Source organism: Monodon monoceros, unplaced genomic scaffold (genome assembly GCF_005190385.1).
Source record: "Monodon monoceros isolate NGI ecotype Baffin Bay Population unplaced genomic scaffold, NGI_Narwhal_1 Super_Scaffold_2, whole genome shotgun sequence".
Taxonomy (NCBI): Eukaryota; Metazoa; Chordata; class Mammalia; order Artiodactyla; family Monodontidae; genus Monodon; species Monodon monoceros.
The window spans coordinates 76,320,016-76,336,233 of NW_021703776.1; the positions used below are offsets into that span (position 1 = coordinate 76,320,016).

At 41.3% G+C, this 16,218-nt stretch overlaps 1 protein-coding gene across 1 annotated transcript in view; it reads right to left on the reverse strand.

The window, feature by feature from the left end:
• Window positions 1-12,252, reverse strand: part of FAM3C (family with sequence similarity 3 member C) — a 48,157-nt gene extending 35,905 nt beyond the window's left edge. The window contains exon 1 of the mRNA XM_029234124.1: window positions 12,057-12,252. The gene's annotated coding sequence lies outside the window, so the exon portion shown is untranslated. The remainder of the gene's footprint in view (window positions 1-12,056) is intronic.
• Between the last annotated feature and the right edge of the window lie 3,966 nt (window positions 12,253-16,218).

The window sequence follows — 16,218 nt, forward strand, 5'->3', positions numbered from 1 at the left end:
CAAGAGATACTGAAGTATCCAGGAAACAAGAGATACTGAAGTATCCACAAGTTACCACATAAAAGCAGAAAAAAAAAAATCTTGGTTTCTTAAATGAAAACCCTAACGAGCTATAAATCCTCTTTTGACTTCCAGCAAGATTGAATATTATGTTCAAAACACACATATATGCCTTTCCTCCCAGCTAACACTCCAAAATAACATCACTCTTATGTGAACATGGCCTGTGATAATTTTTGGGGGGAGAGTGATAAGCAGTTGAGCAGACACCTGATGTTCTATTTCACTGTTTCCATTACCTGCCGAGGAGGTCACACCTGTACAATTACAATCACTGCCTCATGTACCTACCCCTTGTTTGGACTGCCTAACCAGCCTGCTTCTAAACTTAACACTAGTAAGACCACAATATAAGCAACTACAATGGTCTAGCCAAATTCATGTTTTCCATTAAATTTCTCAGAGAATAACATTTAATAAAATCTCATCAAATCTCAGCCATGACACATTTTTAATTAGTTTGCTTAAGAAGCAAATTAATGATTCAAGAGTGTAAATCGGCATAAGGAAAGAGTATTGAATATATTTGAGAGCAAATCAAGGAGTATCTGTTTACAATATGCTAATTCCAAATCATTCCTAACTTGTCTTCTTAGGAGGACATTAAAAACAAAGAAAATCTTTACATAGAATCATCTTGGGGGACGGGGGGTGGGGGGGAAGTAAACCACCTTAATGGAGTCTGGAATATACCTCAAACTGAACCTCCAACAACCAAGGGGAGGTAGAAAAGGTCCAGAGAAAATGAACACAGCAATAAAAGGAGGAAAAAGGTCTCTGCTAAAAATTCAGAGCCCTTTAATTCAGAGGCAACAGGTGAAAATTTTATAACTGTTCTTATATATTAATTAAAAAGTAGAGATATAGAAATTAAAGCCATTTCCAAAATAAGAATATGGGTGGTAGGAGGAGAGTGTTTTTAAGACAGATTAAAAACAAACAAACAAACACCCTAATAGCACATTTGTGAAATACATTTGTAAAATACATTTTGCCCCCCAACAGTGTAGTCTAGGTCAAAACAATAAGTTTCAGTGTTTTATAGATCAATGACTGAGCCAGATCAGGTTGTAACGTGTAAAGTGCACAGTCATCAGAGCCCACTGCAAGCAGGGCCATCATGCTGCCCTGAGCAAGGAAGCACCGTTCTGGATAAACGCTAATTTAGTAAGTAACCTGGATTGAAAGAGAGAACCTGAATTAGGGTCCCGGATCAACATACCGGATTTCTTCGAATTTCTTATAATTTAAACATTTCCTTTAGCCCAACTGTCTACGTTGGTCTGATTCATGAAGTTTTGTTAAATTCAGGCCTGAATAAACAGGCATTGTCCTAGAATCAATCAACTTCAGGACAATAGATAAAAACACAGGTCAAGTGACACTTTCATTCCTTCCTTGAGAAGTGGACTCGAAATACATCAGGTAAATAAGAAGGGCCCATTCTATATCAACAAAATAAGCCATAAAAACAATTATTCACCAGGACGGGAAAGTCTTGCCATTTAACAAAAACTAGGAAATAATGCAAACAGCAGAGTAAGTCACACACATTCTTATTTTATGTAATCTTCCCATCAGCCCTGTGGCATTCATTATAGATGAGGTCAAGGGATTTGTCCAAGGTCATGTGAAGGGAAAGTAAGAAGCTGATACTATAAACAATTCCACTTCCCTTCCACTTCCCAGCAGCTCCCTGCCATGCTCTGAGAAGCTTCCTGACAAAATTCCATGTCAATTTGGCTTTTGCAAATTGCTCTGGGAATTGCTAATCCCTACTGCCAACTAGCCACTCTAGGGCTCTGATGGGTTGTCAAAATGACTAAGCATGTGTGTTAGAACACTCTTCTGTCCCCACTGTGGGTAGGGGGCGTGGAGCCCAAAGCCTGTGTCCTGCTCTCATCCCGCTGAGCCGGGAAGGGAGCAGAGATGCCTGCCCAGGCACCCCCACCTCCCCCGGGGCCCTGGCTGAGGCCCCATCCTGTCCACAGAGCCCCAGAGGAGGCCCACCCCGTGGACGCGGCCTGAGGAGAACTGGGCGAGGCCTGTGCAGCCAGGGCTCCCTCCGGCCTGTGTGTCGGTACTCCGCCTTTTTCCTCATCCCACCTCCTCAGACACCTGGCTTAAGGGCCCTGATTCTTTCCTGCAAATAATGAGGAAACACGGTGTCCCAGCCAAAGGGTTCCCCCTCCCACCTCCTCGGGGTAGGAGGTTAAAGAGGGTTCAATACCAAACGCCCTGCCCCAGAAGAGAAATAGTCGTTGAGTTTGGGGTCAGAAGCAAGGGCGGGAGAGGCAGTCCCACAGGGTCAGTGTGCCATGATCAGGTCCGTTTGGTTTGTCTTTGTGTCTTTTTGCTTTGTTTTGTTTTGTTTTAAATAATCATTAGTGAGATTTTTCTTCAGCCACCAGTGTTGGCCTTGAAGCAGAGGGCTGCAGCCCTTAGTGTTTGTAAAATAAGAAAGAATACACAGCGTGGCCATGGTTGGGTTTTTTTTTTCCCTCCTTTGAGAATTTTCTTTTGTAAAAGCAAATTTAAATACTTTTTTAATACTGAAATTAAAATGAAATTAAAATGGATGAAATAGAAGCTGGAACCCTCCTCTTGGCCTATGCAGCCTAAGAACTTCATGGGACTATGAATTCACCCAAAATTTTCATTTGCCATCAGGCCGAGCTTTGAAAGAAAAACTGTTCTCTAACCAGGATTGTTAACAATAGTGTAAATACTATTTCAGAGTTGAAAGCTTATGGTGCAAATATGTATATAACATACTGTATTTTTACGATGATCGTCGCATGACTCTACTCCGCCCCCTTTTTGTACTCCATGTCTTCCAGAAACGTCACCTGCCTTGCCTCCTGTGGTCTCTTAATCCAATAACTGTATTACTGCCTTTAAAGGATGCAGTTATTTAAAAAGAAAAAAAAAGAACACTCGTCCAAGACAGAAAGGACAAAGGAAAATGAAGTATACAGACACACTCACTGACACATTTAATATTAACAAACGACTACTTAATTAAGCCAAAAGAAAATACTACCAATTATACTCCAAAAATACACTCCATTCAATCCACTTTTAACTCAGTGCTGGCCTAACAGCAATGTAAGGAAACAAAATTTGCAACCCCAAATGTCTCTTTGGTGTGTTAATTATTTTGAGCTGGAAACAGTCAAGGCCCAAAAGACTCTTTGACCTTCCCCCTTAGCTGCCTAAAGAAGTTATAGAGGGTCTGTAACAGGAAGGGAACTATCACCACAGATAACTGTAGTATGAACTACATGTGTAGATAGGGAGGAACCTAGCAAAATCTGTTTGTTAGAATTCCTCTAGGTGTCCCATTGCCACTGCAAGACCCAGCAAACATTTACCAAACATCTGCTTTTCCATCTCCACGTGAATTGCCTTCCTCCCCTTTGAAGTCCCAAACCACTACCCCCTACATCCCTCCTCTTTAGTCTTTAGCGGAAGATAGTATTTAAGGACTCAGTTTTCCTGGGTCTCCCCCATGTATACATGTTATTGAACTATTGATTTTCTGCTTATCTGTTTCATGTTAATTTAATTTTTAGACCAGGCAGAGGAACCTAGAAGGGTAGAAGAAAATTTTTCCTCCTGGACAGCAATTTTAAATGAATCAACTGACAATCAACAGACGATTCTAATATCCATATGAACTGGGGCTTTTCAAGAGGACTAAGGGGGAAAAAAAAAGGTAAAAGTGCAAGCAAATAGATTCAAAGTACATTTAGGCCCTGTGATGGCTAATTTATGTGTGTCAACTCCACTGGGCCACTGGGTGCCCAGATACCGTACTTTGTTAAACATTCTGCGTGTGTCTGTGAGGGTCTTATTGGATGAGATTAACATCTGAGTAAAGCAATTTGCCTTCCCCAAGTGAGTGAGCATTGTCCAATCCATTGGGAGACCTGACTAGAACAAAAAGGCTGAGTAGGGCAGCATTTGCTCTTTCTGCCTACTGTCTTCAAGCTGGTCCATTGGTCTTCACCTGCCTTCGGACTTGGACTGAAACTTATACCACTGACTTCTCCCAGCTCTCAGGCCTGTGGACTCCCGCCTGCCAACGGCAGACCCTGGGACTTCTCAGCCTCCACAACTGCATGAGCTGATTCCTTCTGATAGTTATCTATCTCAGATAGATAGACAGACAGACAGACGGTCTCCTATTGGTTCTATTTCTCTGGAGAACCCAGACCACCTCTCAAGATCAAAATGTAAGCGACTAAATTTTCAGTCCCAGATCAGTTAAAGAGGAAAATGATATAATACTGAAATCAAAAGAATACTGCAGCTACAAGTCACAAGGGTAAGTTCTTCTAATGTTATGCTTACAAACAAAAGTATGGTATTTAAAGAAAACTATTTGCAAAAAATACCTGCATTTATGTAAATAAAATAGAGCAAGTGTTGGCAACTTTCTGTAAAAGGGCCAGACGGTAAATGCTTTAGCTTTGTAGACCATATAGTGTCTATTCAAACCACTCTGCTCTGCAGTCCTAACTGAAAAGCAGCCATACACAATATGGAAACAAATGGGCTCAGTTGTGTTATAATAAAACTTTACTTATGCACACTGAAATTTGAATTTCATAAAATTTTCACATTACAAAATATTCTTCTTCTTTTGATTTTTTCTTTCCAACCACTTAAAAATATAAAAGCCAGTCTTGGTTGATGACCCATGTGGACCTATAGGTCACAATTTGCCAACCTGAGGTAAAGGAATAAAAAATGAACTTAAATTTTAAAAACTTCAAAAATAGAGGAATAAAAAACTTTCCTGACCATGCTCTAATATTCCAACATTTCTTGCTGGGCTATTTGTGGGCTATACAATTCCCATAAGGCTTCTATGGGTCCTCTTAGAAGTACTAGTACAGAAGTAGGACAAATCAGACAACGCTGAATTCTGTGTTCTATACGTGTTCACCATACATTTTCATAATCAACTGCTCTTCATGGAAGAAGCATATACTCCGTGAGAAGCAATATAATGGATCCTCTTCAAGAGAAAAGAAGTCCTTCCCTTCCTAGAGATGAAGCTGTCCACCTACAGCAAAGATGGGAATAAATCTAGGAATGTTTTCCAAACGATCCCAGGAGACATTAAAAAAAACAGGGAAAATTAATCTTATTATATCCCATTTCATTAACTGTAAAATGATGGTGACGAGATCTTAACTGTTTTCTAAAGTCTTTAAAAGTGATTATTTTTGTGATGGGCTTAAAAAGGGAGAAGGGGGAACGGGTAACTGTGCACCTGATGTTTGATCAATTTTTAAAATTCCAAATATTTAGTTTTAAGAAATCTTTGCTTTAATAGAAAGCTGTCACTATAGTAGGTGCAGACTGCTATCAAGTACCCATCTCCCCCAGATGCCACTATGCACACATCTTCACCAGGAGGGATACATTTCTGAAATAACGAAATGAAGAGGATGAGAAGACTGCATTCATTTGAAAGAATCTTAACATTCAAACACTCAGTATGATATGTGAGCTGCTATCACTGTGTTATAAATATTGTGAATTTAATAGAATTTGGTGTTTTCTGTTAAGCAACAGAAAAAAAATCCAATTACTACCTTAACAGTATTTTAGCTCTAGTAGGAGACTCTGATATAGAATCCTAGAGAATGTTTTAAAAATCTACCATTTTAACACACATGTGTCAGACACTTAAAAGTGTTAAGTATGACCCTATATGGTGAAAGGGAAATTTTTCGACGTCTACATAACAACTAGAAAAGTATCCCAGGTTTTTAAACTTATCTTACATTTTGACTAGAAGAAAATTTAAAAAAAAAAAGGAAAGGAGCTAAAAACAAAGTATTTGGTAAAGAAAGGAGGAGATCTGTATAATTCTATAATGCCAAGAATATATTCACTTTTTCCAAAGATCACTGAGGAAAAGGTAAATGTATCCAATCTCCTGCAAAGTGGCCTTCAAAAAGGTGAGACTGCAGAGCAACAGACCAAAAACTTCTAAACAATGGCTCTATAGAACCAATAAATAAATCTTTTAGAAGAAAACGTTAATGTTCTATTGAAAACCTTAAGAAGAGAGGGATACGAATGATCTAACCCTGGGTTTATAAGTTTTCTGAACTAATACCATCACTTATTTTCTTAATACAATAGCATCACATTGAAATTACATTAAAAAGGGATTAATATCTAACTGGGCCTCAGAAACAGAATTAAAAGCATACTGTGGAAAAGCACAAATGAACCAGAAGGCACCCCACCCTTCCCCGCAAAATGTTCTGGGTGCACTTAGCTTTCCTCCACAGTCTGTCTACCCAGCATAATCTGCTATCCTTTGTTTTTATCTGCTTCTCCTGGCAGTGCCTGGAGAGAGTAACACTTCAGAAAACTTCCATCTGTTCTGCAGCAGCTGGATAAAACTTCATTCTCTTAAGAATGAGACACGACAAACTGTAACTGTCATCCCAACCTGTCCCTCGAGTTAAAAACCAGTTAGCAAAGAGCCCTGCTAATCATGCAAGTGCCCTGCCTGTCCTGACTTGGCCCCAGTGACTAGTGCAGGGAGAAGTAATCAAGCCTGCCAGACCACATGCACACTACCCTCTAAAAGCAGAACTATTGCAACAGTGTTCACCCTACAGAGAGTTCCAGAGGACAACTCCTTCCACCACTGTGATGTGAATTTGCTAGAGACCTACAGTCTTTCCTCTTCAGAAATTTGGTATTAGATTTCTGAAATATTTCACTTGATCAACAGGCATTTAACCATGTTTTCTGTAAATATCAATACCTGAAGTAATTAGAAACTAAATGGACACGTATTCAGCTTTCCCCATCCCAAATCTAACATAGTTAAGCAGGTTTCTCCTGACAAAAATATTTCGTTTGCCAAAATGATGTCACTAAGGAAACACCACAGCAGGAGGGGTTGCTCTTCAATGGATTCTCATTGATGAGCAAAGATTTGTCCTAATCTACAGATATTCCCTCATTCAGGACCCAATGTACCACCATGGTGTTTCTATCTAAGATGGCAAGCAACGTTCAGGTTTATTCTGACCCAGACTTGGTGCTGATGCCAATTACCACCACAACATCCTAAAACTACTCATTATAGGACAGTAGGTAGCTGGTGTATATGCATATAACCGGCTAGCTGGCACTGATGAGGGCTATGATCTCTCTAACAGAAAATAAGTGACAAAAAAGAAATCAAATGATCAAGCCACAATAATGTCAACGTGACATTAAGTAAATATTTTAATGGACTGTGATTACAAAATGGAAATCGCTAAAGTACACAGAAGCTTAAAAATAAGACTTCTTACCTGATCTGAAATACCAACATGTGAAAGACTGGAAATGGGTAGGATGAAAATAATATGGGGCCAAATTGGAGTACATTACACCCTATGATCCAGCTACCTTGCATTTTAAAACAAAGTCATCAGTATAATCTTCGTTACAAACTTATGTCAAGTACAGGCATCACACATTAAACTCTATTATAAACAAATTTTACAAAGTAAAAGGTCTAAAGAATTGTTACATTATAATTCTTTTATCCCATAGCTTCGTAATAACCCTTTACCATAACAAGAGGAGCTTGTGGTTTCTCAGGTACCTAACACTCTGTATTTTGATTCCAAGAAAAACACTACTTCCCTTATTTTAACAAGTTTTAAATCAGGATGAGGCTCAAAACCACATTTTTGTGGTTAAAAATAATAAAATAATGGTGTACCTTACAAAGATCTTAGATTCAATGAAACATCATATCTGGTTCTTTGAATCCCTAACTATAAAATAACACACACCATGGGCACCACAATTACTAGTGGGCTTTTTACGAGGCAAACTCCTGAGCCCAGAATCCCGTGGAGTGAGGATTAAAACTCCTGCATGGTTACGAAACTCCCCAGGCGATCCTCATTCCAGCTTAGATGTGAGAACTTCAGCCCAACAGTGCACCAATCCAAACACACAGAGAAGTTTGGGGTAGTGGTGGGGAGTAAGTCAGATCTAGGCCAAAAAAGCCCAAAGGTAAAATTCACAAGACAAGGGCTTCCCTGGTGGTGCAGTGGCTGACAGTCCACCTGTCGATGCAGGGGACACGGGTTCGTGCCCCGCTCCGGGAAGATCCCACATGCCGCGGAGCGGCTGGGCCCGTGAGCCATGGCCGCTGAGCCTGCGCGTCCGGAGCCTGTGCTCCGCAACGGGAGAGGCCACAGCAGCGAGAGGCCCGCGTACCGCAAAAAAAAAAAAAAAAAAATTCACAGGACAAGAATCTTCATTCTTTCCTTCACAATGAATGGAAATCAACCTGACTCTGGGCCAGGTCTCCTGCAGGGGTGAGAAGGGAGAGGTGGGCAGTGAATAAATCTGGAAATAATGTGCTGAGGAACAGAGCAAAGAGAACTCCTGTTTGCAATGGTTACAACAGAGTGCAAAACTAAAACTGTCCCAATATTTTCTTGCAGTTTCCTCTCTACCAAAGCAGAATTTTGCTTAAAAAGTCATAATCCAGTTGAAGAAATGAAATGGGGATCAGATTTCTGTAACTGACAGTACAAACATACCAAAAAGAGAAAACAAGACAAAATGACATTTTGTTCTGTCTGCTCCTTCAGAGCTCCACAACTGTCGATTAAACAGCTGTAATGTAACCTACTTTAATGCTACACTATACCATCCAAGAGGAGAAAGAAAGATGGATGAATGGGTAGATGGAAAGAAAGAAAGGGAGGGAGAAACAGACATTATTGAGTACAACAGCAAAAACAAAACTACATGTTAACTATAAGAAGTTAAACATATGCAGGATAAAGAAGTGTCTCGTTCACAAATCGCTACAAAATGAGACGAAAGGCACAAATTTACAGGAGTATAACTAGTAAACTATCTTCATCTCCTCATGTAACTATAATATTTTACATTATATTAGATGGGATGTTACAGGTTCCTATTCTGAATGTTTTAGAATTCCCCTATATATTCACTTCATTTATACGGTCTTTAAGTAGTCTGCAGAATTTCACTGCACCAGGGCAGACATAATTCTGTCAGTCAAACTTTTCATGTGAAGAAATGGAGGAGCAGAGTCTGCCCAAGGGCCCTGGAGGTGCAAGTTAGCAGCCATTTGCAAAGAACTGGTAGTAAGAAGATTCTAGTGTAAAACTTTCTGAACCAATTAAAACATTCATTTTTTGGTCCTTCGATACAAGCACAGGTCCTTCAATACACATTTAATGATCAACTAACTGCAGATGCTGAACGGTATGGAGAGTCAAGTAGCACACCTGATAACCATGGTACTATCTAAACGAGCCATGCAGAACTTATGATGAAAATTAATGCAGACTCATAGCTACAGACGTCCACATAACTTTTTCTCACTAGCACACAAAAACCCACCAGGGTCCATCAATGGATGAATGACTAAACAAAATGTAATATGTGTCTATACATGGAATATTATTCAGCCATAAAAAGGAACGAAGTACTGATACAGGCTACAACATGAATGAACCTCTAAAACATAATGCTAAGTAAAAGAAGCTAGACACAAAAGATCACCTATTTTGACTCCATTTACATGGAATATTCAGAATAGATAAATCTGTAGACAGAGAAAGCGGACTAGTGGTTGCCAAAGGTTGGGGAACGGTGAGTAACTGCTTAACGAACATGAGGTTCCCTTTTAGGGTGATGAAAACGTTGTAGAACAGAAGTGACTGCACAATACTACGAATGCACTAAATGTCACTGAATTGTACACTTAAAATGGTAAATTTTATGTTATGTGGATTAAATTTAGTTTTTAAAGGAAATTTAAAAACTCACCAGAGACTAGAAAAATAATGAACAGATGAAAATTAATTAGATTATAAATAAGGCAGATGTAAGTAATAAAATAGCTTGAATCAAACAAACAGGCCGATGAAGGAGACAATGAAAGAATACTGATGGGGTAAACTGTGGAAATTTAGAGGCAGTGGAATACAATTTCCTCCTCTGAGAGAACATCAGCTGGCTCTATTTTAGGAGCAGAATAAAATTCACAAAACCTTTTAAAGTTCCATAAGATGTTATGGAAAAACCCGAACGAACTTTTTGGCCAACCCACTAGCTTTGTGAGGGCCCAGGCTGCCTTATTCACAGTATCCACCTTACCTATAATTACTGGCACATATAGGCACTCTCGTATGTCTAAATGAATGTAAAAATTGTTGAATACTGAGACTGCCCATTTAAGACCTAAAATATGGGGTAAAAAAAAAGTAACATTCTTATGATTCCCCACAGGGACTACTTTTCACCATTCAACAATCTCTTTGTCCTTTGACCCTCTCTCCAGTGACTTTTCCCTTTTTAATGTATCTTCTTTAATTATGAAAAGATTAGTTAGTAATTCTGTTTTAATTGTAACATATATTAAGTTTATTTAAAAAGTCACTTTAACCCAATGGTGCTCAGTCTTATTTTGACTCCCTTTTAAACAGAAGCCCCCTCCATTGGGGATTTGGGGGCGGGGCGGGGGGCAGGGGGGCTGACTGCATCCTTTTTAAAAACCCTCATTTATGGGTGATTCTGAGAGATCCCCAGGTTGAGAATCACTGCATGAAACTCGTTTTATTTCTTACTATCAAGAAATGCTAGTCTTTAAAGAGCTGAGAAAACATTACACAGAATCTGTGAAACAAAGCTTCTCACACCTGTGTACACTGGAAAAAAAAAAAAACCCTGTGATTTAATTAGTAAACTGCCAGAGAACTCAAGAGACTGGCAGCCTTTAAAAAGAGATAGTTAATGATATGACCAACCCGGATGCTGGTTGCCAATCTGCCAATCTCTGGCTGAATGGCATGAGTTAGTGACTTGTATGTTCTAAATTAAATGGAGATCCCTTGGTACTCAATGATGCACTATATGAATAACATTAAGGTTTCCCTACATGTAAAATTGTAAAATGTGACAGCATACCGTTAGTCCTGAAAGGTGGTTAAGAGTTCAAGGGGTCTGGGATCTACTGTCAGCATCAACCTCAACCTCTATGGGAGTTCATAATTTCTCAGTAAAATTGGGAAAGATACACAAACGGACCTACTCTATGGGTTGTAAGAAATAAATGTGCATATGAAAGCACTTGACACAGTGCCTAGTAAGCAATCTAATATCTAGGATCATTGTATTCATACTCTTTTAGGCCAAATAAAAAGAAACAAAGAAAAGGTTCTGTCAATTAAATAGTTTTGTATGACACGAAATTTTAAAAAGCAAAAGGTAGAGGATGATGAAAACACAAAAAATTACAGCTGGAGATCTTAATCTCAACGTCAGTCCAACACTCATTCAGATCTAGGGTCACAAATCTTAACATATGGTAGAAACTGTGAGGACAGCGGCAAACAAATGGGGAAAAAACAAGAAAAAGAAAAAAAAAAGGAACGAACAGCACATCCATCAATGACACCGAATGCCAATGGGCCGACATAGGTTTTAAAAATAAAAAGTACTTCCAACTTAGAAGACACTAAAACTTTACAAGTGAGCCAAGACCGCCCTCCTCAGAGTTCAAATGCAACCTACAACTCCATCCCCGCCTCTTTAGAGCACTCGGCCCCCATTTCCAACACGAGCGGGAGCCCCAGAGCCGGACGCGCGCCCCAGGTGCCAGTCACAGGCCGGAGCGCCAGGTGCAGTGGCCGCCCCGCCCTCCGCGGACTGGCCGCCGTACTGGGGATGCGCGCGCGGGGGCGGCGGCCCGGACCCCCGGCCAACCACGCTCTGGTGCCCTGGTCCTGCCGCGCCCTGCCCTCGGCGGGACGCGCCACGACGACCCGAGTACGCCCGGGCACACGCCGGACCGGCGGTCGCGGGGTGAGCAGAGGATAAAGGTGAAGGTGGGTGCCCGGCTGCCCCCAGCCTCCCTCCATCCTCCCCGCCCTCGGCCGCGGCTCCGTCCGCCTCCCCGTGCGTCTCACCGGCCTTCCGCCCGCCTCTCCGCCGCGCGTGCCCGCTTTTCGGCCTCCCTGCGGTCAGTCTTGCCAGAGGTCGACAGGAGCCACCGCCGCCTCCCGCTCGCTCCTCCGCTTCCTCCCGGGTTCCTACGGCTTCCCCTCACCCCCGCGAGTGGCCAAGAGGAAGCCAGCTAGCCGCTGGGCCGCCTCCCTCGCTTCCCCGCCGCGACCAATGGGCCCCGCCGCCGGGAAGCCGCGCCCGCCCCCTGGCGGTGGAGGACCGAACGGTCGCCCCGCAGGCCGGAGGGAAGGGCCGTAGAGCGGAGAGGGAGGGCCCTGCGGCCCCGCCCCCCGCCTGCGCTGCGCTTTCGGGACCTGCCACGTGGGAGCCGCAGGGGCGGCGGCCGGCCGCACCCCAGAAGAGGGCAAATAGGTATCGTCTCTTCCTACCACACGCCGCCTTGACCCACACTTCCATAATCCCCACCTTAAAGGAAGAAATTTTAAAGTAATCAGTCCCATTCTAGAAGTCCACCAGCTAGGGTATACGAGACGGTCATATCAACGTAAGGTCGTAGGCGAGTTCCTTTTGACTCCTTAAAAGCTAACTAACCGACGGTGAAAATACTACCTGTCGGAGCGCTAGAACGTTGGTAACCCCAAATGTCTGACCCAAGGAGAAAGGTAGTGCTTGTATTTTGCACCTCACTTTTGTTTCATTTATTTAGGAACCCGACAGTTAGAAATGTTTTTCTCCTGTACCCACCTTTTCCCACGATTGTGCTGTTAATTGAGAAGTCAATCCAAGTCCCACTATCCAAAACTTGAGAACACAAAATAGTTTCGTAATTCCGATACATACTCCAGAATAATTAATAACTATAACTCTCATCATTAACTATTATTAGGTAGAATGTTGAAACAACACATCGTTGTAGAAATTAAATTGCATTAAAGAAATAATAGGGTCTAACCATAGTCTTCTACCAAGTCTTAACTTTCCTGCAAAAATATAAAACACAGAACTTAAGTAATAGCTATGAATTTGGAAGTTTGTGTTCCATGGTAGGAGGAGGAAGCAATAAATGCATTCTGAGAGCCTTATTTTGCTTGGACCTTGATGGGCCTTTGGGAATGTGTTCTAATTTAATGCTCACAACTCAACCGAAGTCAATATGATCTGTATTTTGCTTTAGCAAATCAAAAAACCAAGACTCCAAAGTTGAGTTTAAATCACTTGTTCAAACATATAAGTAGTAAGTTGTGAAGTTGGAATTCCAGCCTAGTCCATCTAGCTCCAAACAAACAAGGCACTTTGTTTCTTATGATACCAAAATACAACATGTACTGTCACCATGCCTCCCCTAGTTCCTCAGGTCCCACTGAAAGAATTTAGAAGCCTCTTGATTAGGGAGGTCAGGCCATATTTGTGAAAAAAGTTTTTTGCTCCATAACCAAATTGGCCTGTATGAAAATGACATATGCTATATTCTTATAGCACCACACTTGAAACAATTTCTGGACTGAAAGTGTGTTGAATATCCAATGACCATAATATGTAACTTAGAACCCTTCAGTAGGTAATGAAATTAATAATAGTGGGTCACAACCAACATTTTGTTGTTGATTCACTGAAATAGAATAGAACAAAAAACATCAGAGTTCACAGCACAACTTGAGGATAAGTATTGTCTCATGACACATTTGTACAGTGTTAAGTGTGGTTGAATAGGTTACAGTGTCCTGGCCTACAATGTAAATTATATTTTTTCATAGGAATTGCAATGTTTAAAAGTTGGTAAATCACTTCTTTAGAGCAGCTGTTAATCAGCCAGTTTTCTCACCTACCTTTTTACTTGGCAAGAGGTGGGGAGGCAGGAGAAATAGTCAGGATTAGTGATTGCGTTTAGTAAGACTACAGAAAACTTTGCAGCTCCAAGAGGCTTAATCCAAAGAAGTGTTGCTATGTTACATAATAGGTAATGATAATTTATATTTTTAAAGATGATATTTATTATTATTTGTTTTGCGCCAGACTCTTTCCTAAGCACTTTATTTACTCATATAATCCTCACAATAATCCTATAAATACAGAGAAGAAAAGTGCATGACGGAAAGAGAAAGTTGTCCAGAATCCTGCTGCTAGTATGTGGCAGAGCCAAGATTCAAACCCACATGCCCAAAATTCAAACCTCAAAGCTCACTCTTGTCTATACTTAAAAAGAAAATTAACTCTCTCTTCCATGGGTACAAGGTTTTATATAAAACTATAATTTATACTATACTATTTCCCACATGAAGATTATATAATATTGCTAAAGGTTAAACTTGATGAAAAGCCTCAGAATATTAATTGGACCCATTCTCAAGCAGAATATTTCATTTGGCATCAGTTATCTGTATATGGAGTAGTAGACTGCCTGCCACCAACATTCCTCCCATTCCTGTAAATTCATGCCACTTTTACGTAGAGTCTGTGTCCCTCCTCTGCAAACTAGGCTGGCCCTGGGACTTATTTTGACCCACAGAATGCAGCTAAAGTGCTGCTGTGTGACTTCTGGGCCTTGAAGCTTCCATTTTCTTAGGATCCAGTCATCACATAAAGAAACTCAGACCAGGCTACTGAACGAGAAGAAACTACGTGGAGAGAAAGAGAGGCCAACGCAGAGCAACTAAGCCCGTGCACCACAACTACTGAGCCTGCGCTCTAGAGCCTGTGAGCCACAACTACTGAGCCCGCGAGCCACAACTACTGAAGCCCACACGCCTAGAGCCCGTGCTCCACAACAAGAGAAGTGACTGCAACGAGAAGCCCACACACCACAACGAAGAGTAGCCCCCGCTCACTGCAACTAAAGAAAGCCCACACACAGCAACGAAGACCCAACACAGCCAAAAAAATAATAATAAAATTAAAAAACAACAAGAAGCATTAGTGGAGGAAAGGCCTAGTTAGACCCATACCATCCAGCCACGCAGAATCAGCAGATGAGTGAAGTCATCTGTGTAGTCCAGTCCCAGCTAAGCTCCTTGCTGAGTGCACCGCACGAGTGACCCCAGACAATACCACATGGGAACCAGCCAGCCCACAGAATCTTGAGAAATCATTGTTTTTGTATCTTTTAATTTATTATTTTTTTAATTTATTTTTGGCTGCGTTGTGTCTTGGTTGCTGCGCGCAGGCTTTCTCTAGTTGCGGCGAGCAGGGGCTCCTCTTCGTTGTGGTGTGCAGGCTTCTCATTGCCATGGCTACGAAGCATGGGCTCTAGGCGCGCGAGCTTCAGTAGTTGTGGCTCGCGGGCTCTAGAGTGCAGGCTCAGTAGTTGTGGTGCACGGGCTTAGTTGCTCCGCGGCATGTGGGATCTTCCCGGACCAGGGCTTGAACCCGTGTCCCCTGCCTTGGCAGGCGGATTCTTAACCACCGCACCACCAGGGAAGCCCAAGAAATCATTGTTTGTTGCTGTTTTCAATTGCTAAGTTTTTTGGTAGTTTTTTAATGTAGTGATAAGTTACTGAAACATGGAGGAAAAGGTTTGTAAAAAGACAAAGTAAAAATAAATAAACAAATACGTACATACATACATGCATAAATGCCAGCTGACCAGTCCTAGGAGTGGGATGACATTAAAATATTAAAGCATGCTTATACTGGATCGTAAAGTCAAACTTGTAGAGAGATAGCCAGGAACTCTCCTAGCTTTTAAAGAATATCAGGGGGAGGGAAGAAACAGAGGTAGACTAATAAAAACAAGAGTTAAAGTGTCAAATATGATACCTACACTAAGTTAAATACCACACCCAGGTGTGGCTTAAAAACTGTTGTTCAGAATGTTTACAGAAGTGTGCATTCAGGACTCTCAAACTTCCTCCAGCCTATAGGTATAAGACATGGGACACCAGTGTTACCCTCTCATCCTACCAACTCCTTTCCTGCCAAGCTAAACGTGTCATCAGTTGAGCCAAGTTTAATCCTAGTTGTCTCTGTAAAGACTCCAAATTTCCTGACTTCTCTTTCTCTCAGCCTGTGTTGAATGAGTCAGATGGACTTTTGCCTAAATGCCTCACCCTAAACTCCCCTCCTTTCCTTTCCTTAGATACATTTACCATTTTAACATAAAATTTTACCATTTTAACTGTTTTTAAGTGTACAGTCTGCGGATAAGTACATTCACATTGTTGTGCAATC